The following is a 22,394-nucleotide window of genomic DNA, read 5'->3' on the forward strand; positions in this document are numbered from 1 at the left end:
TCTTGAACTCCTGAGCTCAAGTGATCCTCCCGCCTCGGCCTCCCAGAGTGCTAGGATTACAGGTGTGAGCCACCTTGCCCGGTGTGATGCTCTTTTTAAATGCTTGTGACCCAGACCTTCCTCTAGAGATTCTAATTCTGGAAGGCGGTTGGCATACAGCATCTGTGTTTTTCAAAGGACCGATTTTTCAGTACTTTTCAAAGTTTCCATAGATGATTTTGATGCACAGCTAGGATTGCAAGCCATGGTCCCAAATTTAAAAGAAAAAGAAAGAAGGGGTGAGGGGATAGAGTAAAAGAGAGAGAAGGAGAAAGAGAGAGAGAGAGAGAGGAAGAAGAAGAAGAAGAAGAAGAAGAAGAAGAAGAAGAAGAAGAAGAAGAAGAAGAAGAAGAAGAAGAAGAAGAAGAAGAAGAAGAAGAAGAAGAAGAAGAAGAAAAGGAAGGAAGGAAGGAAGGAAGGAAGGAAGGAAGGAAGGAAGGAAGGAAGGAAGGAAGGAAGAGGAAGGAAGGAAGATAGATCCAGGTACTAAACTAACGCACCTGAAATGAGCTTGGTCCTCACCTTTGTCAATTAAAAAAAAGTGAAACTTTTACTTAGTATAAGTTTGCTCAAAATATTCAGAATTTTGGCGGGGGAGAACTTTCATTAAAGATGATTTAAGACCCATCTAAGATAATCATCCTTATTATGTAATGCTAGTGTAAACCTAGGCTGTTATTTTTGTTTATTCTTTTAAAGATGGACCACCAACCTAGGACAGAAATTTTGAGTCAGAGATAATCACTTCATCCCTCATCTTCTGTTATCCCCGCCCCACAGTGAGTGCTTATATGTGGCTGACTGACTGCCTGAATGACCGAACGATTCTGCTTCAGATGAGGCTCACACTGGTTGTTGGACTCACCCATGTTCTCACTACTAGCAGATGGCAGGCAGCACAGGACTCAAACCCTGGTGAGCCCATTCGCGGTGCTCAAGCCTATCACCCTGCCACACGCTTCACTCACCTCCAAATAACTGTCCATTGTTCCAAAGGCTTAAACCCATCCTTCAAGAATACTACTGGCTCCCGTAGAGTATTAAAAATAATGTGTCACACAGCAATTCAGAAGCAATCCTCAAAAAATAATTAGCAAAAATACTTTGAGCGACAGCAACACTGCATGAGTGGAAAGCCCTCCTAAGCAACCACTTTGAGCAAGATAACGTTTATTTCCACATATAAGCTCTGGTTCCTTAAAAGGCAGTCTTTGATTTTCCATCTCTAAGTTGCACAGCGTTATTCTCCACTTAGAGATGCCCCAGTAAAGGGCATCCCTGCGCCAGGATTAGTTCACTGGTTTCTGTCGGGCAGTTATCTTACTGGACAACTTTGGCTCAGATCATCCTACAAAGCAAAAAAAAAAAAAAAAAAAGTAACTAAACTTTGATCCATAATTGGTGTCTCTGTTTTCACAATCCTGTGTTTTTAGATAAGATAACATTGCCTACCTAATTGGCTTTTATAAACTGACCTGTAGCACCAGGAGGAATGGTGGCTTTCAAATACATTCTCACCACACACCTCTTTTTAAGCTACCATTGAGAAAACAACTACAATATATCATGTTCTTAAAAACAAGGCAGTGGAAGAGGGCCACCATTGTTGACCAATCTCACTTCAACAATCAGAAAGTTCACCAACTTTGGTCTTAAATGATCATTTTGTTTTACAACGGTATTTTTGCTGTTCACATGGAAGGTGACACAGAATTCTGGTAAGCAAAGAAGTGGATCACATAAAAGTTTTTCCAACGATACTGAGTAACTTTATTCAGAACAGCAGCTTTAGATAAAAGGAAAAAATGAGTACTGAACTTTAAAAGGGGGGAAAGATTTTCACAGAGATCATGGTTTCTGTACCAATATGACCCAAGTGGGAAAGAAAATAGATCTCCTTTAAACAGACAGCACAAAAGCAAAACTGGTTTGAGAGTCTGCACAGTTGAATCATTCTGCATTCCCTCAAGCCTTCTTGTTCTCTAGCAATGTCTTCCCCGGAGCCCAGAGGAGCTGTGCAGAATTATGGTGGATAAGCCAGTGCCTCCTTCTGAACAGACCGGCAGACAGAAAGGGCTGTTTCCCCCTTGGAAATTGTTATTTCTTTCCTTTCAGAGCTATAAACACTGCTGGGTATCTCCCCGATTTTTTGCTTCTCCTCAGTATGCTGCATTCATGCCAACAACATTTGACGGGTATTTTAGACGGGAGCACTTCAACACTCATTGAGTCCCTACCATTGTTGGAGATGCTGTATGACTCCATTGAAAATGGAAAGGCAAATATCTGATTTTTTTCCTCATCCCTCTCAAAAGATCTCAAGTACCTTTCACGCTTTTGTGTACCTTAATATTTCTAATGCCCCAGAATGTATCTCATGACTAAGATCGCTTAGTTACTAAACAGCGAACTTTAAAGCTAAATTTTAGATGGAGGGAAAAATATGCTCTGTACTCACAGTTTGGGGACGGTTAAGGGGGAAGAAATCCCATAGCTTAAATGTAGGGGTTGGTTTATAATTTGCAGCATGAGATTGTGCCTGTCATTTTGCAGCATGGCAGGGCTTTCAGGGGGTGGCGTGGGAGGTGCAATAAAAGTCCCTTCCCTTGTTGCCTCTGACTAGGTTCTGCAAGCGCCCTAATGTCTAAAGGTGTCAGGACACTCTGTTCGTTGCGTCAAGAAAAGAAATCTCGCCGCTACATGCACGATCGTGTGAATGAATATTCAGCACCTCCGTCTCAGATTCGTGGCCAAGATCCAGACGCTGAAGTTTCAAGGGCCAAGTGCGCAGCCTCCTCCTCTCACGCTGCCTTCCTCCTTAGCAGTTTCGGGATTTGTTCGCACCTCCGGGAGAAGATGTGAAGAAGGAAGATGAAACATAAATTCATCAACTTTTTTCAAATCCATCCTTAGTCCTGCCGGTTCTCCGGTTCCGAGATGGGTTGTGGGAAAACAGGGCAGGCCCAGGGGAACAGGTTTCTGCAGTGCCATCAGCAAACACGACGCAAGGCACATCCTCGGCTCGGGACAAGCTGTATCCTGTTCACACAAAAAGACGGCAGCCCAAGTAAATAATTGACTATGGCACTGCAAAAAAAGAAAAATGCCTGGCTGGAATAGGAATCCCATTGTCTGAGGGTTTCAATTACCCAAGGGATGAACATCCTCGGAGATCCTGCAACCCCTATGTGTGAGCGTTGTGGAGAAACCGAGGAATGGGGTCTGTTGCCTCCTTGAACAGGTAGTCTGAAACCAAGAGGCATGAAATTCTGTCTGTTTGTAATGACTTTCATATAGTCCACTGGCATCCTTCTGTAGGCCTCTTAAGAGGCATTTGCTGCATCAGGAGAAAAACAGCAAAAAGAGTATTTCCGATGCCGCATGGGGAGCAGTCGTGAGAAACTGCAAACACACCCACACAGAGCTTTTGCTTCCTGGTGATGGTTTAAGGAATGCAGGGCCCCTGAGCACAACTGTGAAGTATTAATAGATGAGGTTGCTCTTGACACAGCACCACCTTGCTCTTGAATCTTCCTCTGCCTGATGGTTCTGTGGCCTCTACACCCTGCGGAGCACCTGCCAGGCTCCTGTCCCCAGCAGAATAGAAGAGAGCAGCCCATCAGTGTGAGTGAGCTCCAGTCCACAGGTGACGAGCTCAATCTCGTCCACTGATCCCCACCACCCAGCCTCTCGGCCTGGCCCCCAGCTGGCCCCTCCACCCTCACCTTCTCCTCCCCAGCCACACTCAGGTCCTTTCATTCTTCAAGCACTGCTCTCTTTCTTGCTGCGGGGCCTTTGAACACCTGGTTCTCCATATCTGGAACACTCTCCTCCCCTCTCCCCTTAGCAAGCTCAGCCTTGGTGGTCTCCCCGAGAAAGCCTGCCTTGACCCCCAGGTCAGCTCTGCTCTCCAGCCCTCTCCCTGGGGCTTCTCCTTTGCAAGTCTTCCTGTCACTGGTAGTCCTTCGTGGGACCTGTAGGCTGTAAGCTGCGAGTTCTAGCTCTAATGACAGATGTCTTTACTGCTGCCTCCCCGGCACAGAGCCTGGCCCGCAGTGAGTGCCAAATGAATTTTTGATGAGCAAATGATTTAATGAATTGATCTAGCCCAGATATCTACACTGGTAGCATTATCTTTAGAGAATATAATATCTTTAAATGTCTCAGGAGGCTCTCAGGTTTTTACCCCAGATCAGCTGCTCTTACAGCGAGAACAAACCAGGGCTAGGGGGTTGCTGAGGACCCATGTGGAAGATGTGGTGGCCACAAGGGCAGATCCAGGCTTCTTGTCCCTGTGCTACTGAGGCATGTGCCGCACCCAAGCCCTCCTGTGTCCCTAACCCCTTCCATATTTCTGTCCCCAAAATTTCAATTGAGGGAATTCTGAATCTATTCTTAGTGTGCTCATTAATTTGCTTTTATCCCCTACCCTTCTCTACTTAAGCTGGGTTTCATCCTTTATCTGGGTAGTTATCATGCAACCAGTCATCCATAGCCCTTCGTAATTTACCCAATTCTGTGTTTCAGATTTCCATCCTTGTAATGATTGCTAGCACTTACATAACTTATAACAAACATGCAGGTGCTTACACACACACACACACACACACACACACACACACACACTTAGTCCTTGCAAAAATACTATGGGGCAGGTGCTATCATTATTTGCATTTGACAGGTGAGGAAACTGAAGCACACAAAGGAGGTAAGTAACTTGCCCGATATTACCAGGTAGAGTCAAGATTTAAACCCAAGGGGGCTGGCTCCAGAGTCTATGCTCTTAAGTAATACTCCCTATTGCTCCTCACTTATTAGGGATGCCACTTATTGTTGCCCTAATCACATTGCCTTCTGGAAGAATCCTTGCTCTTTGTGCCTACTAAGTGAGCATCAAAGCATGTGACCTTGTATTTTATGGCCTCAAGTAACTAGGCAACTAACTGATGAGTACCTGATTCAAGAGACCTGATCCATAGGCCAGCCAGTGAGCTAAGACTTGGGGTCTTGCTCAAATGACAATTTGGACCAATCATATTGGAAAATCTGGAACTGGGAAACGAGCAACTAGACTTGCCATTAGTGCATGTTGGAGATGACCAGTCATGATATGCATGAGAGAGAGACAACTCGCGGGGGGCCATGGTGGGACCACATAGCAACTGTGATCTGGAGAGACAAGCTCCAGTGGCTGTTTTTCTAGTTCCCAGTTTCTGAGATTTCTGTTCCTTGCAACCCAAGAATTCATGACTAGATTCCATTGCCTCAAGTCTTCTGGTCTTCAAGGGCCCTGCTCAGCCCTTCCAGATGAGTCCGAGAAGAAGAGGAGAAAACAGGTAGCTCCTTGAAGGGAGGGGAAGCCACAGGGGGGTGCTGAGTGGATCTGCATCCCATGTGAGGCCTGAGGAGCTTCCGTCACCTTCCTCGTTCCTCCCTAGGGTGACCCTGACTGACTGGCCACCAGGCAGCATGACTGTTAAAGGTTGCACCTCTAAGTCTTGGGGACACAGACAAAGGTGCCCAGCGCTCCCACATTTATCTCAGTGTCTAATCAACCAACCCACATCCCAGGGTTTCATAAGCATAGGCTGGAATATCAAGCCACTTAGAAGTGAAATTCTGGCATTCAGTTATTCTCAGAGATTCACTGAGAGACAGGTGGAAATAATAATATGATAATAGCATTCAAATAATGTTTCGTGTCTCACAAAGCCCTTTTATTAAAATTGTCTCATTGGACAATTCCTCTCCATCGCCCTATATCCATCCAGTCACTGAGCTTTGCTAATTTTACATTCTGAACTCTTTTGGGTTCTATTTCCCTTTCTTCTTGTATTCTTCTTACCTTAAAAATAACATCCCACAAGGAGAGACAAAGTCACACTAAAAAAAAAAAATTAGGACTTTATTCTTAAGGTAATAAAAAGCTATTGCAAATATTTGTGCAGGAAAGTAATGTGTTTGGATCTATATTTTGAAAATGTCAGCTGGCTGAAGTGTGAATAATGGACCGATGGAGGGAAAGATTAGAGGCAGAGACATTGTTAGGGAGACGGCCGTGATAGCCCAGCAGAGATGTGATGGTGGCTTGGACAGTGCACAAGCACTGGGAATGAGAGAAGAAATTAAATAGTGCCCAAGTATCTAACTTCAGCAACTGGGGGAATGGCGTTTCCATGATAGAAGATAAGGGAGCTACTTCCAAAGATTATCTACACCATGCAACCTCAACTATTTTTGGAAGAATAACTACTTTTAATTGGTGCAAGCCTTTGAGAATACAAGAATAGGAGAAATAAAGGAGAAGATTTTTGATAATGAAGTTACCAAGTTGTGCAAGGACACTCAGCTTCCCATTGCATGCAGAAAAGGGCATAACCAAGCCTATGGTGCTGGCTTTAACTGCTTGAATACTGCTTGAATTGAACATCTTTATCTAGAGTTGGTCTGAATTCCAGGATTAAATTTAGCACAACTTTGATACTACTGTAAGAATTTAGAGAGCCTTGTAAACGGGTTAGGGCCATCTCTCATAGTCTTCTCTTTCATTTATTACCAAATGTGAGTCACATAATCAAATATTCTATGGCAATCTAATGATTATGAATCTTCTATCTACAAAAGTTTCAAAGAAAGACTGAATAAATTATTTCATTAGAATAATTCAAGTCAAAATATCTACATGAAAAGAGGGGGGAAGATAAAGACAGAACTAAAAGGATTACATCTGAAATATTTTTTTCAATTTAAGAAACTCAAAATAAATTTTTATACTCAGAATATAATTCACTTTTTAAAACCCATTAACATTATAGTTTTTGTAATTTTTTAATTTTAAGATACAAGCTCTGTGAATTACATAGAATCATATTTCCCATTATAGAGTCAATTTAAATATAGAGTCCCATTATAGAGTCAATTTCCCATTATAGAGTTAATTTAAAAAGGCAGTTTACATGAACTGTTAGTTATATCTAACAGTTCATGTAAACTGCCTTTTTAAATTAAAATGTAGGTTTATTAAGCTAAAATTTTGGCATCACCTCAGATTTGCTATGCAGCTAAGACAATTAAATTCTTGGATGTGCTACTTATAAATAAATGTGATTATCACCATTGTTTGAAAATAATTTCTATAAAAACCACACACAAAAAAATTAGCTAGATGATAGGAAAATGAAAGACAAGCCACAGACTGGGAGAAAATATTTGCAAATCACATATTGATAAAGGACATGTACCCAGAATATATAAAAAACTCTCAAATTCAATAATAAGAAAACAAATAACCCAATTTAAAACACGGGCAAAAGATTTGGACACTTCACTAAAGAAGATATATGGCAAGTAAGCACTGGAGAAGATGTGAAATATCATTAGTCATTAGAAAAATGCAAATTAAAGCCACAATGAGTTATCACTACACATGTGTTAGAATAGCTAAAATTAAAAAGACTGAGCATTCCAAGTGTTGGTGAGGATGTGGAGGAACTGGAATTCTCACACACTGCCAGTAGGCATGCAAAACAACAACCACTTTGGAAAAGAGTTTGGCAGTTTCTTAAAAAGTTAAACAGATACCTATCACATGACCCAGTCCAAGAGAAATGAAAGCCAATGTCTGCACACAAGGACTTGTAGGCAAAAGTTCATAGCCACTTTGTTTGTAATAGCCCTGATGTGGAAACAAACACACGGCCGAATTGCAAAATAATTATTCTGAGAGAAAAAAGCCCGACCAAATAAGTGCATCCCATGATTCCATTTCTATAAAATCCTAGAAAATGCAAACTAATACATAGAGGCAGATATAGAGGCAGTGGATCAATGGTTTGCCAGAGATTATAGGGGAGGCAGGGAGAGAGATGGAGGGAGGGATTACCAAGGGACACAAGAAAATTTTGGAGTATGATGGATATCAAAACTTATCCAATGGTACACTTTAAATATGTACAGTTTATTATATCTCAATCATACCTCAATAAAGCTGTTAATGGAAGAAACAGGTAGATGTGGTCAGTATTTGCAGTTGAAGTGGAGCTTGAAGCACAATCAATATCTAACCAAGGTGGTATTTAGATATCAGGTGTGTACAATAAGTTAGTGATGATGCCCTGAAAATGTGAGTTCGACCTTCAAATAATGCCCAACATTTTTCACAGCTGCTGCAAACAAGTTTCTTGATTTATTTTTATTTCACCTTTACTAGCTCGTAAACAAGGCGTATTTATTTTCTTGGCGACCAATGGAACGCTGGCCATTTCCTCCCTACGATGCTTTTCACCATGGGAGCTCTGCTTTTATGTCCTAGGATGTTCCACTGAAAAAAAATTTGTAAATGTAATACAGAAATCTCATGTCACGCTGATTTCATGTGAGTTTTTGAGACGGCTGCCAAAACATTTTCCCTTGTATACCAGTTTTATGAAATCATTTAAATAAATCTTCATTTCTTCATCCATCCTTGAAGACACCATTTAAGTTTAATCACCCACGATAAATGAGCCACGGTCAACACAGTGAAACAAAAGGAAATAAGAAAAATGATAAGGGTAATATATTTTAATGTACTGGGATTTTATTTCCAAATTTCTTGAAATATAAAATTTGAAGATACAATGGCTAGTCCATTAATACTTAAAACAGCTTTTTAAGAGAAATACCACGGGCTTCTGATACAAGATAATGATTGAGCATGTGTGTGTGCCTACCCTCCTTCCTAAGACCCTGTGGAAATGGCCATAAAAAAGTAAATAAGTATGTCTAGGAGTACAGAGAATATTCTGGAAGGTAACTGTTTACTGCAACAGAGACGTGGCATTTGAAAACAGAACTAAACTTCAATATATCCTGGAGTGTCAGTTACGTGGTTACTTGGTAACAAGAACTTTCCCATTTCAGGTCTTTGCATTTAGGTTTTACGTGGTCAGTTAACTCAGAGAGATCTCAACTGTTTATCATGAGCACCTTTGAAATCTGGTCTGAATTTATACATTCACGCTCATTGTTTAGCCAACGCATAATGTGACTTGTTCACAGCAGAGGGTCTGCTGTTTAAATCTCCACGCCTCTGATTTAGTGTCTCTGCGCTAGGAAGCTGTCTTTTAAAATGTGTGCACTGATCAAATTATGTGTAAAATTCTTTTTAGAAGAGATGGCTTATTAACAGGGAAGAAGCTGGTTATAGTACAGCTGTAAGAGTATTCTTAGGTGTTTAGATTTTTTTTTTTTTATGATAGGGAAGATTCAGCCATCGCTGGGATATCTTAGAATCCCATGGACATCAGAATGAAGTATTGGTTGTCAGATTCTTTTAATAATTATGTCTTCAGAATTTTTTGCTCTGTCTTAAGGTTAAGTTTCTCATTTCAAACCTATTAAATATTCTGGGTGAGACAAATCACTCACTTGCCTACGACTTTTTAGAAAAGTTACTGTTTTGTTAAAATACTGTACCTATGCTTAATCTAAAGTTGCATTGACTGTTTTAGTGTATTTATAAATGGCGAACTCAGTTTCTGAAATTAAACTTTTTATTTGGAAAAAAAAAAAGTAAATAAGGAAGAAAAACACACCTGTGGGAGTAAAGATAAAGGGAAGATGTCATCAGCATATGAAAGAGATCAACAAATATCTGGACGGTAGAAAAAGAAAGGGAGCAAGTCCACAGGAGAAGTAGCACTGGATACCCCCCAAAAGAAGGTTCCAGAGTAGGTCTGAGCCAGGATTCCAAAGAAAGCCTGAATCTGCACTTAGAGAGGGCAAAGTTCAGAGGTGGACCTGAAATCTGAGCACTTCACTATAGATCTGTTCAGAGGACAGGTGCACGTGTCGTCCCTACTTCTACTCTTAAATGGGGACCACCACCCTCACACGCCACCCTGATCGTCATCCCCACGCGCTTTTCTAAGGAAAGGAAATAAACTGAAACTCTTAGAATGGCAGTTTGGACCTCCGCGTAAACTTCCCCCTATTCTGGAAGTTGGGGATCACCCAGAAGCCTGCCGGTCATTATTTCGTGTCCCTTTGTCTAAGTATGAACAGGCAACGAGGGGTCACGGAAGGTATAAGGAAAATGGACTGCACAAAACAGAAGGATCAAAATGAACAACCCTCAAGGGGAATAGGAAGAATTCAGGAAACAGAAGATAACTAGTTAAAATTTTTAATTACTATACTTAGGACTATCAGTGAAGATATTGTATCCATAAAATAAAAATTAGAAGCTGTTCAGATAGAAGATTGGAACAAGAGGTCAGATGATTCAGGGACAGAGGGAGAGAGAAAGATCTGTAAGGAAAGTGGATTCCATGTAATACAATGATTAAAACGCAGGAGTTTTTGAGGATATCCTGAACACGCATTTGCCTACTAGGCCAGAAACCTTCTTCTTCAAGTGGCACAAGGATCACACCTGGCTTTGGGCCTATGGAGAACATAACCTTGAACAGAATTTACAAAGTCATAGCAATGCAAATGCCACTTATGGAGAATTCAATCAATGTATTAATAGAATATAAGAAGAAGAATTGGAAACACGATAAAAAATAAATAACATCAGCCTTGACAATGTGAAGGTACCCTGTGTGAGAGAGAGGGAAGTGAAGAGGAGGCATGAAGGTAGGAGGAAGGCTGAAGAGGTTGTATCCACTCCTCTCCCAGGGCAGTCAAGAGACTGCCTAAAAAGTGGGATAAAAATGGGGATGGGGGAAGAAAAGACGGTGGGGCAACAAGTAGAGATCTAATTATTTTATTCATATTACAATGATACATTAGCATCTAATAGGGTGGGCTATATCCTCATCTTTCACAGCAGGGACCTGTTAGACACTGTCTAAAAATGCTCACTGAGGAATAGGGGAGTGAGCCTATTATTTCGAGTTGTGGAGGTAACCACCCTAGGAGCTGAAAACAGCAGTAGGCAAGAGAATATTGACCTCTGGGGAGTGGAAAATGACAGGCTCAAGGCCAAGAGACTTCTTTCCCACCAAAAAAAGTCCTTCTGGAATATTTGAAATTTTACCATGTACTTGAATTATTTTCCTACACATTTAAAAAATTCTAAGATGAATGTATATAGTTCCCAGCGGGACCTATTACCCATCAAATATTATGAGAGACTCTCATGAACGGGGCAATTTCTCACACTTTACTGCATTTGGTCTACAGCTAGGAGGTGGGTAGGTGCTGCTATATCCCCTTGTATCAGTGAGACAACCACGGCTTGGTGAGGTTTAAATGGCTTCTCCCATGTCACATAGGTGATGCATAGCAGAGGAGAAACCCCAGCTAGAGTCTTCTGACACCAATGCCAGAATTCTTTCTTCGATGCCAGTGGTCCTCAAAAGTTTGGTTTCAGGCCATCTTTAAACTCTTAAAAATTATTAAGGAGCCCAAAGACTTTTATGTGGATTATGTCTATTGGTACTTGCCATATTAAAAGTTAAAAATGAGGTCTTTAAAATATTTATTTATTAATTCACTTAAAAACAAAATTGTAAACCCATTATGGTAATGTAAATATTTTCTCTTTCTTTCTTTCTTTCTTTCTTTCTTTCTTTCTTTCTTTCTTTCTTTCTTTCTTTCTTTCTTTCTTTCTTTCTTTCTTTCTTTCTTTCTTTCTTTCTCTCTCCCTCTCTCTCTCTCTCTCTTTCTTTCTTTCCTTCTCTCCTCTCTTTCTCTCTTTCTCTCTCTCTCTCTCTCTCTCTCTCTCTCTCTCTCTCTCTCTCTCTTTCTTTCTTTCTTTCTTTCTTTTTTTTCTTTAGAGATGGGGTTTTTCTGTGTTGCCTAGGCTGATCTTGAACTCCTGGGCTCAAGTGCTCCTCCCACCTCAGCTTCCCAAGTAGCTGGGACTATAGGCACACACCACCATGCCTAGCTAGTAACATAAATATTTTAATGAAAAATAACTATAGTTACAAACAAAAAAAATTGAGAAAACAGGGGGCATTGTTTCAAATATTTGTAAATCTCTGGATTGATAGAAGATAGTTAAATTTTCATAACTGTTTCAGCATTCGTTGTGTTTGATAGAACATATCAAATAGCGTCTGGAAAAAAATTCCACTGCACAATCCTTAAAAAGAGCAAATAATATCTGAGTATTATTAAGAATACAGTTTGGACTTTGTAAACCTCCTAAAGGAGTGTCAGAGACCTCCAGGGATCTCTAGAACATACTTTGAGAACAGATGTTCTACTACACAGCAGCCTAATGAAGCTTGATGTAACTAAAAATTTAATAAACGGAAACTATTAGAAAAATATCAGGCTATTCCAATAGCAAATTCAAAAATATATTAACATATACCCACATATATATTTATATATATATATTCATTCATCTACTGAGTGACTCACCTCTGCATCTGATTTGACCATACTTCCTAAGCCTAAGCTTAGACTAAAAGTGAGCTCTGTATTCTTGAGGACATGCAGGGAGCCTACAACATAACAGGAAAATAAAGGCAGAGATCCATCTTAAAGGGAAGAAACACCCTCCCAAGGCATTTGCTCTAGGAAACAACAAACAAACCTGATGATTGATGTTTTAACCATTAACTACGTAGATTTAAGGCATCACCCGCTACCCGTTGTCACTGCAGCTTCCCTAGTTAGAGACTTCATCACTCTCAGCAGAACTATAGCAAACCATCCCCACTGGGCTAACCAGTCCATCCTTCCTATATGGCACCACTACCAGCAAAACAGACTGGCTTCAGTTGCTCACCTCCTCAGACCTCCACAGACTTCCCTTCGCCTACAGAATAATGTCTAAAATTTACAGTATAAGGGCCTTTGATGATGTGCCCATAAACGACTTGTCCTGCCTCCCTTCATACCCACTGGACTGGCCACTCACTGGAGGATACCATGGACTTCCATGCTAGCACATCTTTCTTTGTTTTCTTTGTGTCCCTCCTGTGTTCCCTTCTCTGGCTCTGGAAACTATTTTTGTCATTCAAAGCCCAGCTTGGACCCTACTCCTTCAAGAATCTTTCCACAATCTCCCCAGAGAGAATCCGGTCATCTTCAGTGTCAGTCCCACTGTTCATTCCTTGAACATCAAGTTAGTCTTAATTTTATTATTTGTACAATAGCTGTTGACAAATCCATCTCTACTAATCTATAAACCTATGTGTGTTCTAGTCTCCACCTGTTGCCTAATACAATGGCGGACACCTAGAAACACTCAATAGATATGCAATAAATGAATGAATCAAGCCCGGACACCCACCACAGCATCGAAGGGACAACAGTATGATCCACAGTCCTCTGACAGAGAAGTAGGGCAACCAAAACTAGAATACAGTGACATCATTAAGAGAGCTCGTAAGTTAAAATCAAAGGGTCACTTACAAGTTGTATGATTTTCAACCAAAGTTGCTTAATCTAAGTCTGAGTCTCCTCATCTGTAAAACAAGGATAAAAACACGTATTTGTACAGTTAGTGTGATGATGAAATGTGATAATTTACATAGAGGAATTATAATTACATACATTTCCTGACAAATGATGAGTACTCACATTTATTATTACTTCTATTATTGAATGGGAAATGCTGCTGCTCTCTCAGTCTCCCCCATTAGACTACTAAGCAGGATAGGATAGGAGGGGGAAAATAACTAAGTTGGAAGAGGAACTTGCTCAATAAGTATATATTTGATGGAATACACAAAATATCAGATTCTGAATTGGAGCAAATTTCCTCTAACTTACTTGGAATTAGCAAATCACAGGTCACAGGGAAAAATTAGAGTAACAACAATAGAAGATTAAAGAATAAGAGATAAAGCACACAATTCAAGAATGTTTGTAAAGATTTTTTTATAGTGCTTTGTTACTTTGAAAGAATTTCAATAGTGGTAATCAATCCACTTGTTCAGATCTCAGTAAATACATGAAGACTCTTAAAATAGCATTATATTCTGAAGTCAGCTTTAATGTCATTGGAGGAAGATGGTCTATTAATGGCTTAGGGCAATTCTTATTTAGAGCAATTGTAATTAATGCCATACATTTGAAGACAAATTTCCCAGTTCGGCTTTACCCTAGATCTATAGTTACACTGAGAAACTGAGAATAATTTATTATAGTCAATCCTCATTTAACTCCTAATTTTAACTCTGAATAGTATTGGTGAATATTCACTCACATTGCATACACTTAAATGTCCAGAAAAAATGCAGCTTTATTATTTCACAAAAGCCTTTCAGATTTCCTCATGAGTCCTCACAGGGTGGCCAGCGGGTGCATATTTTGTGTCACCTGCAGAGGTTAGCCCTGCCGGATCATTGGTACTGTCTCCTCAGGTGACTCAGCTTTTGCATGAATGCTCAGGCATCCAGAAGTCACCTGTCTCTACAAGCTCTCTTTATACCCCTGGAAGCCCTCAAAGGGGAGTTTGGAGAGTTCTGGTCCTCTTTAAAGTCAAAGTTGTGGGCTGGGCGAGGTGGTTCACACCTGTAATCCTAGCACTCTGGGAGGCCAAGGCAGGAGTATCGCTCAAGATCAGGAGTTCGAAACCAGCCTGAGCAAGAGCAAGACCCTGTCTCTACTAAAAATAGAAAGAAATTAATTGGCCAACTAAAATACATACAAAAATTTAGCCGGCCATGGTGGCGCATGCCTGTAGTCCTAGCTACTCCGGAGGCTGAGGCAGGAGGATTGCTTGAGCCCAGGAGTTTGAGGTTGCTGTGAGCTAAGCTATTGCCACGGCACTCTAGCCTGGGCAACAGAGTGAGACTCTGTCTCTAAATAAATAAATAAATAAATATAAATAAAATCAAAGTTGTGGTAGGAGGAACCAGTTGCTCAAAGGCTGGGGCTTATTTTAAGGGCCATGGCTTCTTCCATACTACCCTCAGAAAACGAGGTGTGAGGCTGAGTGTCCTGAGTCTGTCTAAAATTTCACTTGCTGAGCGTTCAACCTGACATGGGAGAGAGGGGTGAGAACGTGTGTGTGTGTGTGTGTGTGTGTGTGTGTGTGTGTGTGTGTGTGACTTCCTCAAACTCCTTGTCTTTCTTCCCTTGAGTCAGTAGGGGCTTCAGAATTTCTACCTCCTCTACATCGTATTCTGTTCCCTCCTTCATTAGCCACCCTCATGGCCTGGCTATCTTAAGAGGAAGGACTATCCTCTCTGCACTATGAAAGAAAATCTCTGATTTGAACCCTCCTAGTTTAGTCTTGATAGGTTAATGGTAAAGAAATTTAGGAAACTCTTTCTGGACAAAATCTGGTTTATATGACCATTGCCTGTTTGAAAATCCTATTTGATATCAGAGGCTCAGTACCAAGCCTTCCTAACCCTTTGTATTCTTTCCATAATGTTCCTAAATCTTCCCAAGGCAAATGAGTGCTTCTGAAAAAATAAGAAGAATATAACAGAGAAAATCTCATTAATATATTTCAAAAATATTCCCCCATTATGAGTGTCATCATTACTCCAAATTCAGGCAATTTTAATGGCAACATTAATCTGCATATTAACCAAGAGCCTTCCAACTGCTTTTGAAAGGGTGAATCAAAGATAGAGCAAAAAAAAAAAGTTAGTAGAAAGCAGAATCCATTCTTTGGGCATTGCAAAACTAAAGAAATGCTTGCTGAATATGGGAATGCCTTTTAAGCATTTCCCCAGAATTCCTTCCAGTCAGCTAACTAGATAATTGATGTTGAATGACTCAGCACTACATTAACTTATTTTTTCAAAAGTAGACCCATAATTTCTCCTTAAAAACAAAGAAACTCTAGCTTTCTTACTTTTAATCTTGTTAATTTCTCACAGCATGACAATCATCTGCAACTCAATTTCTTTCTTTCTTTTTTTTTTTTTTTTTTTTGAGACAGAGTCTTACTCTGTTGCCTGGGCTACAATGCATCAGCCTAACTCACAGCAACCTCAGACTCCTGGACTCAGCCATCCTTCTGTCTCAGCCTCCCAAGTAGCTGGGGCTACAGGCATGTGCCACCATGCCCAGCTAATTTTTTTTTTCTTCTATTTTTGGGAGAGCCAGGGTCTCGCTCTTGCTCAGGCTGGTCTCGAACTCCTGAGCTCAAAGGATCCGCCCGCCTCAGCCTCCCAGAGTGCTAGGATTACAGGTGTGAGCCACCGTGCCTGGCCTTCAACTCAATTTCCTTCAAACCACTTTGGCTGTGTGCACGGTAGAAACCGTGTTGGCCACTGTGGCATGTCCCGGGCATACACTCTGCCCTCAGGAACATTTCTGTATGATGTCCTCTATCTCACCAATCACTAAGTCTTACAGATGTTGTCTAACGTTTTCCTCCTGCTCCTTTGTTCTACTGCCACCGTCTCTTTGGGTCTGAATCACAGCCACGGTAGCATAATGTCCCATCCCTCACCTCATACAACCCTCTTACTGCCACCCAAAATATGACATCTTCTGTCATTTCTTGACCCCAGCATTGTTGGTACTCGATAAATACTTATTAAAGTTCTCCAGTCCCCACACAGATGTCTCTGAACAGCCTAAGAACTATAGCCAGAAGTGAAGAGAGAGGACCGTCCACGAAGTCAATGTTATTTTATCCACATGGAGTGAATATCAATGCTCGCCTCGTACCCCACTGGGTCATCCCTGCCTCCACAGCCTCAGAACACTGGCCTGGGTGGATGGCCCAGTGGATCATTCTGGCATATTTTTAACTTCTTTTATTCCTCTTTCTATGGGTGTTTTATGTGCATAATAATGTCTTAGTGCCCTTACCTCTAGTGTCTGTCTCAGTCACACATGTAATTTTACAAATACATCGCCCTTTGTTATTAATTTCATCCTCTTATGCCTTGACATATTCAAAAAGCAATGTTAATGAGTGACTGTGCTTTTATTTTGAAGACTGCAATGCAACGTAACAGGTGGCATTTTCCTGCCTAGGGAGCGGGGAGGAACAGGGTGTTCAGTACCCAGGCTCTAGAACCAGTTCTACTTCAGAAAAACTCCCACTTCAGCCTTGCTCAGGTGTGAGTTCCTAAGTCACCAGAAAGGACACAAAATACTATTTGAGTCTCTCCAGAGAGAGAGAGAGAGAGAGAGAGAGAGAGAGAGTTGCAGTTTGCTCAGATGTACAACTGCCGGTAAACAAGCGTGTTTATATTTGTTGAATGGAGGGAAAGGCTTTCATGCCTGCTGGCTCCCTGGGTTGGTGGGGGAAGAAAGCAGGGAAGATTTTAAAGGGAAGCCTGCTCTTCTCTTTTTTAAAGAGAAATGTGGTAAAGGAGGAGATAAAGACAGAAATCGCTGGAGCAGAACAAGCTGCCGTCCCCAGTGTCACGAACCCTCTGCAAGTCCCGCCAGGCAGTTTCAGTCTTGCGGAGAGCTGCTTATTGTCCTTTTATACACGCTGATGCTTTTTCCAATCTTTTTTTATAAGGTCTTTAATAGTAAGTAACATTAACATCATAGAGTGGAAAACATTGAAATAGAGATGAGAAAAAAAATCAACGAAATCTATCACTTTTACCTAATCACTAAAAAACACTTTCTCGGGTTTTCTTTTTTTCCTCTCTCATGTATATGGCAAATGTCCCAATAATATTCTAGTTCCTAATCCCAGAGTGGACACCTATAATACTAAAACAAAAACAACAGGTCCATGTTTAGAAAGTTCTAGCCCTAGGCTCAGCCCTTCTGCAAGGCACTTAGCCAACAGCCAGAGCAACAAGCCCTGCACCCTTGGCACTACGTGGTGCAACGTGCAGTCATGCAACTCTTGCTCTCCGGGGCTTTCCTCCCCAATAGACTCAAAGTACACAGCACGGGCCTTTGGGTGCATTTGCCAATGCATGTTTGTTGGACAACTGACTTAATGGACTAATTAAAGGCAATAATCATACAGTTTGATTTTTTTTTCCACTTCAATTAGCATAGCCATTTTATTTTTCAATATAGGTAGTAGTTGTTGCTTTCAGTATTCATGGTTTTGAAAAGTTCCACTGAGTGACTATTCCACTATTTAATGATACCTATATACTTGGAAAATACTTAAATTGTTTTCTAACTTTTCTGCTATAGATAACGCTATGATGGCAGACTTTGTTCAGGTAGCTTATTCCACAGTTCAGGGGCCACTTTTTTTGGATAGATGATAATACACAGGTCAAGGGTCAGCAAACTTTTCCTATAAAGGGCCCGAAAGGAATTATTTTTGGCTTTGCGGGCCATACGGTCCCTGTCTCAGTTACTCCGCTCTACTGGTATCTTATGAAAGCAGCCACAGATAATACATAAATGAATAGGCATGTCTATCTTGCAATAAAACTTGATGTATGTGCAATGAAATTTGAATTTATTTAGTTTCCGATGTGTCGTGAGAAGCGACTCTTTTTTTATTTCGTTTCAATCCTTTAAAAATGTCAAAACCACTCTTAGCTCACAGCTGTACAAAAATAGGCAGCAGGGCAGAGGCCTGTAGTTTGCTGACCCTGCTTTCCGGTCTAAGGATTACTGGGTCAAAGGTTATGAGCGGTCTGTGGCTTTTGATACACAGTCGGTCAGTTCCTTGCTGGTGATTTGGATGGTTATCTTCAGCCATAGTTCTTGGTCGCTAAGTTTCAGAGTGCAGGCATTTATATAGCGTTTTGATCACTAGATCACATAATTAGTAAGGGGAACGTACAAAAGAACTACCCTTGCAGTTCATTACCTCTGGCCAGTCACCGTATTCTTGCCACTGACTTCGAGTGGCAGTGCGGTGCCAGAGGTCACCTGAAACCAGAAAAGCCCTAGTTAAAAGCTGTCCAGAAGGGGCTCTCCAGGATTTCATCATCTAACCTTCACCTTTCCCAGCCAAACACATTTCATTCTAATTCTGCTTGTAAGCCTGAGAATACCTGGCCAGCTGCCACCTTCAAACACAGAGACAATTCTTAAGTTCGCCCTGCCACCTTTCTTTCTCTGTCCCAGGTTGATAATGATGAACAAGAACTATTTGCTTTTGTGAGTTGTGAAACTAAAAGTATAAAAGTGCCTTTTCTCTGATTGGATGGTGACTCAGAGAAAAGGAAAACTAACTCCAGATTTCATGTTCTCTGCCTCCAGGGCTAACTGTCACCGTCATAAATTAATATTTGTTAAGCACCTGCTGGTTGCACGCCATTGTGTGAGGCACGACAGCAATTAGTCCCGCTCATTATTGTATATTTTTAATATTTTTTTTTCCAATTTATTAAATTGTATCCTGGATGATGAAATTGCTTTAGGCCATAAGTATAAAATTGAAAATATTCAATTAGGACATATAGAACAAAGCAGCGGCAGTTAAAACACAACGCGTTAACATATCAGCTTTACAGCTACCATTCTCAAAATCTGGAAAGAGCAGATTTACCAGAAGTTCTGAAGGCCAGAGGACTTGGCCAGACCAGGAAGAGCAGTGAACTCCTTACAAAGAGGAAAACCCTTTCCCCAGCTCCCTATAGGTGGAAATTGAGACCCAAGGTTCGCAGATGGCTTATGCCACCTGCCAGAGTTTTTCTCAATTATTTCTTAGTTCTTAGGTATGAAAAAAGGTACACCTCCTGTTCTTATTCCAACTAGCAGTTCAGAATTTTTCAAATAAAAATATTATTTCAAAAGTTCTTCTTTCCATCCACTCCCCACAATGCTCTCAGCATTTTTAATGGGACGTTAATATAAACCAGGCAATAAACTATGTACCAAGAAAACAGTTGCTTCTCTTGATGGGAATGTTCTAGAAGCTAAGGCCAATGTTCTTCCTGGCTGAGAGTCATTAATGGTGGTATTCCACAGAGATCAGTCTGGGGAGGAGGGCTGGGAGATTTGCTTGTCTTTATTTTTACAAATGAAAGGAGAAGAAATCAAACATAGGCTTAGTAATTGTGTGACTGACTGGTTCTAATCATACTCCAGAAAAAAAGAAGTAAGTTCAAAATAGTTTTGACCAGATTTTTTAATGGTCTTATAAAAACAGGATGAAATGTAATAGGTACAAATGTAAAATGATATAACTAGAAGGAAAAAAAAAAGTCAACCAAGAATTCAAAAGCAATATCACAATTAAGGCCCCACCTCTTAATACTCTCACATTGACAACATCTGAATTTTGGAGAGGATTACATTTCAACATGAATTTTGGAGGGTACAATAACATTCAAATCATAGCACCATTCATAATGATGAAGCTTAAATATAAGTGGGGACCTGTGTTATCCAGAGGTTTGTATATTTTTAAATATTGATATATTTCATATATTTTATACTAATAAATCAATAACATATTAACAGGTAAATTAGGCCATAAGGGTTGTTCCCTCATTAATGGGATTAGACCCTTTAAAAAGAGGCTTCTGGAAACACCTGACTAGCTTGCTAGCTTGCTCTTCCATTCTCACTTGCCCTGCTGCCTTCTGCCAGGTAAGCATGCAGCAAGAAGGCCCATACCAGATGCTAGCACCTTGATCTTGGACTTCCCAGCCTCCAAAACTGTGAGAAAGGACTGGCTAGGCCTCAATACAATAGAAAAGAATTTGAGCTCATATTTGATAATGAACTTAATAAATCAATAATAGAGTGTCACTGGAATATAAGCCGATATAAATTTAGGATGTTTTGATGTTTGACATCATGTCATAGGTTTAGAGGTATAAAAGTCATTCTGTGTTAGATTCAAATAGCATGGTACTGAAACAGTGCCTAAGAATCAGCTGGTGGGATTCTTTAAATAAAAGAAGACTCTAGCACCCAATACTGCAAATATGATACGGTAACCTCTTGGGAAGGATCCCAGACATCTGCATTTTAAGCAAGCCTACACCATGATTCATACGCAAGTTGGTTTCTGAAGGACATTTTGAGAAATGATGCTTTTTAGTCACTCTGCCTGCAGTTGGTAACTACCACTGGGATGTGATGCTGTTATAACTTCTATTAATAATTGAGTGACCTGCTAACTTGGCTTTGTAGAGACCTGAGAAATAAGATTAACTACACTAATGTGCAGGCCATTCACTTCTATTTTTTTTATTTCTTTAAAAATATAACTTGGCTGGGCATGGTGGCTCACGCCTGTAATCCTAGCACTCTGGGAGGCCGAGACGGGTGGATCATTTGAGTTCAGGAGTTCGAAACCAGTCTGAGCAAGAGCAAGACTCCTTTTCTACTGAAAATAGCAAGAAAATTAGCTGGACAACTAAAAATATATATAGAAAAAATTAGCCGGGCATGGTGGCCCATTCCTGTAGTCCCAGCTACTCGGGAGGCTGAGGCAAGAAGATCACTTGAGCCCAGGAGTTTGAGGTTGCTGTGAGCCAGGCTGATGCCATGGCACTCTAGCCTGGGCAACAGAGTGAGACTCTGTCCAAGAAGAAAAAAAGATATATATATAAAACTCTTTATTTAAAAAAACTATTCAATTCAGATGATATACATTGTGATTTAAATGTTTCTCTGTCTTAAACTTCTCAAGATCAGGGACTGCCTAGGTTCATCCTGGTAGCCTTAGTGCTCAGCACAATAGAGTTCAATAATATTTTTTATTGTTGGATATTAGACACAATGTTATTGATTTATTAGTATAAAATATATGAAATATAACATATCAATATTTAAAAATATACAAACCTCTGGATAACAGAGGTTCCCACTTATATTTAAGCTTCATCACTATGAATGGTGCTATGATTTGAATGTTATTGTACCCTCCAAAATTCGTGTTGAAATGTAATCCCCTCCAAAATTCAGATGTTGTCAATGTGAGAGTATTAAGAGGTGGGGCCTTTAAGAGGTAATTAGGCCATAAGGGCTGTTCCCTCATTAATGGGATTAGGCCCTTTTAAAAGAGGCTTCTGGAAACACCTGACTAGCTTGCTAGCTTGCTCTTCCATTCTCACTTGCCCTGCTGCCTTCTGCCAGGTAAGCATGCAGCAAGAAGGCCCATACCAGATGCTAGCACCTTGATCTTAGACTTCCCAGCCTCCAAAATTGTGAGAAATAAATTTCTGTTCTTTATAAAATTACCCAGTCTCAGGTATTCTTTTATAGCAGCACAAACAGACTAAGACAAATGGAAAACGTTTTCTCATTTATCCTTGTGTTAGACATTCACCCAATTCTACCTGTTCTGATTTTGAGGGCTTCAGAGATGTTTCAGATTACCTTAACAATTGGTTACAATTTATCATAGAGAAGGTATTAATTGCCTTCTTAGGAACACCCTGTGTTTTACTCCCCACGCTACATTTAACTCCAAGTACATTCAGATCTAAACCTTCCTTCCCTCAAGAAGAGGCTGATTTCAATTTCTTCATGCTGTGATGCTGTGGCCCCATTTGCATGCAAAGTTTGAGGTCCCAGGGCTCGTACTTTCTTGTTCTCCT

At 40.5% G+C, this 22,394-nt stretch overlaps 1 long non-coding RNA gene across 3 annotated transcripts in view; it reads right to left on the minus strand.

Annotated features, from left to right (window-relative positions):
• Nucleotides 1–1,192: 1,192 nt before the first annotated feature.
• LOC142873406 (uncharacterized) overlaps nucleotides 1,193–22,394 on the minus strand; it is a 63,550-nt gene continuing 42,348 nt past the window's right edge. For 2 of the 3 annotated variants that reach the window (XR_012921469.1, XR_012921470.1), the window contains exons 2-5: nucleotides 13,399–13,451; nucleotides 12,400–12,482; nucleotides 2,771–3,078; nucleotides 1,193–1,387 (exon numbers count right to left, since the gene is read on the minus strand). This is a non-coding gene — a long non-coding RNA (uncharacterized LOC142873406). The remainder of the gene's footprint in view (nucleotides 1,388–2,770; nucleotides 3,079–12,399; nucleotides 12,483–13,398; nucleotides 13,452–22,394) is intronic. The other variant, XR_012921468.1, reaches the window with a different exon arrangement.

This window comes from Microcebus murinus, chromosome 10 (assembly GCF_040939455.1).
Source record: "Microcebus murinus isolate Inina chromosome 10, M.murinus_Inina_mat1.0, whole genome shotgun sequence".
Classification (NCBI taxonomy): Eukaryota; Metazoa; Chordata; class Mammalia; order Primates; family Cheirogaleidae; genus Microcebus; species Microcebus murinus.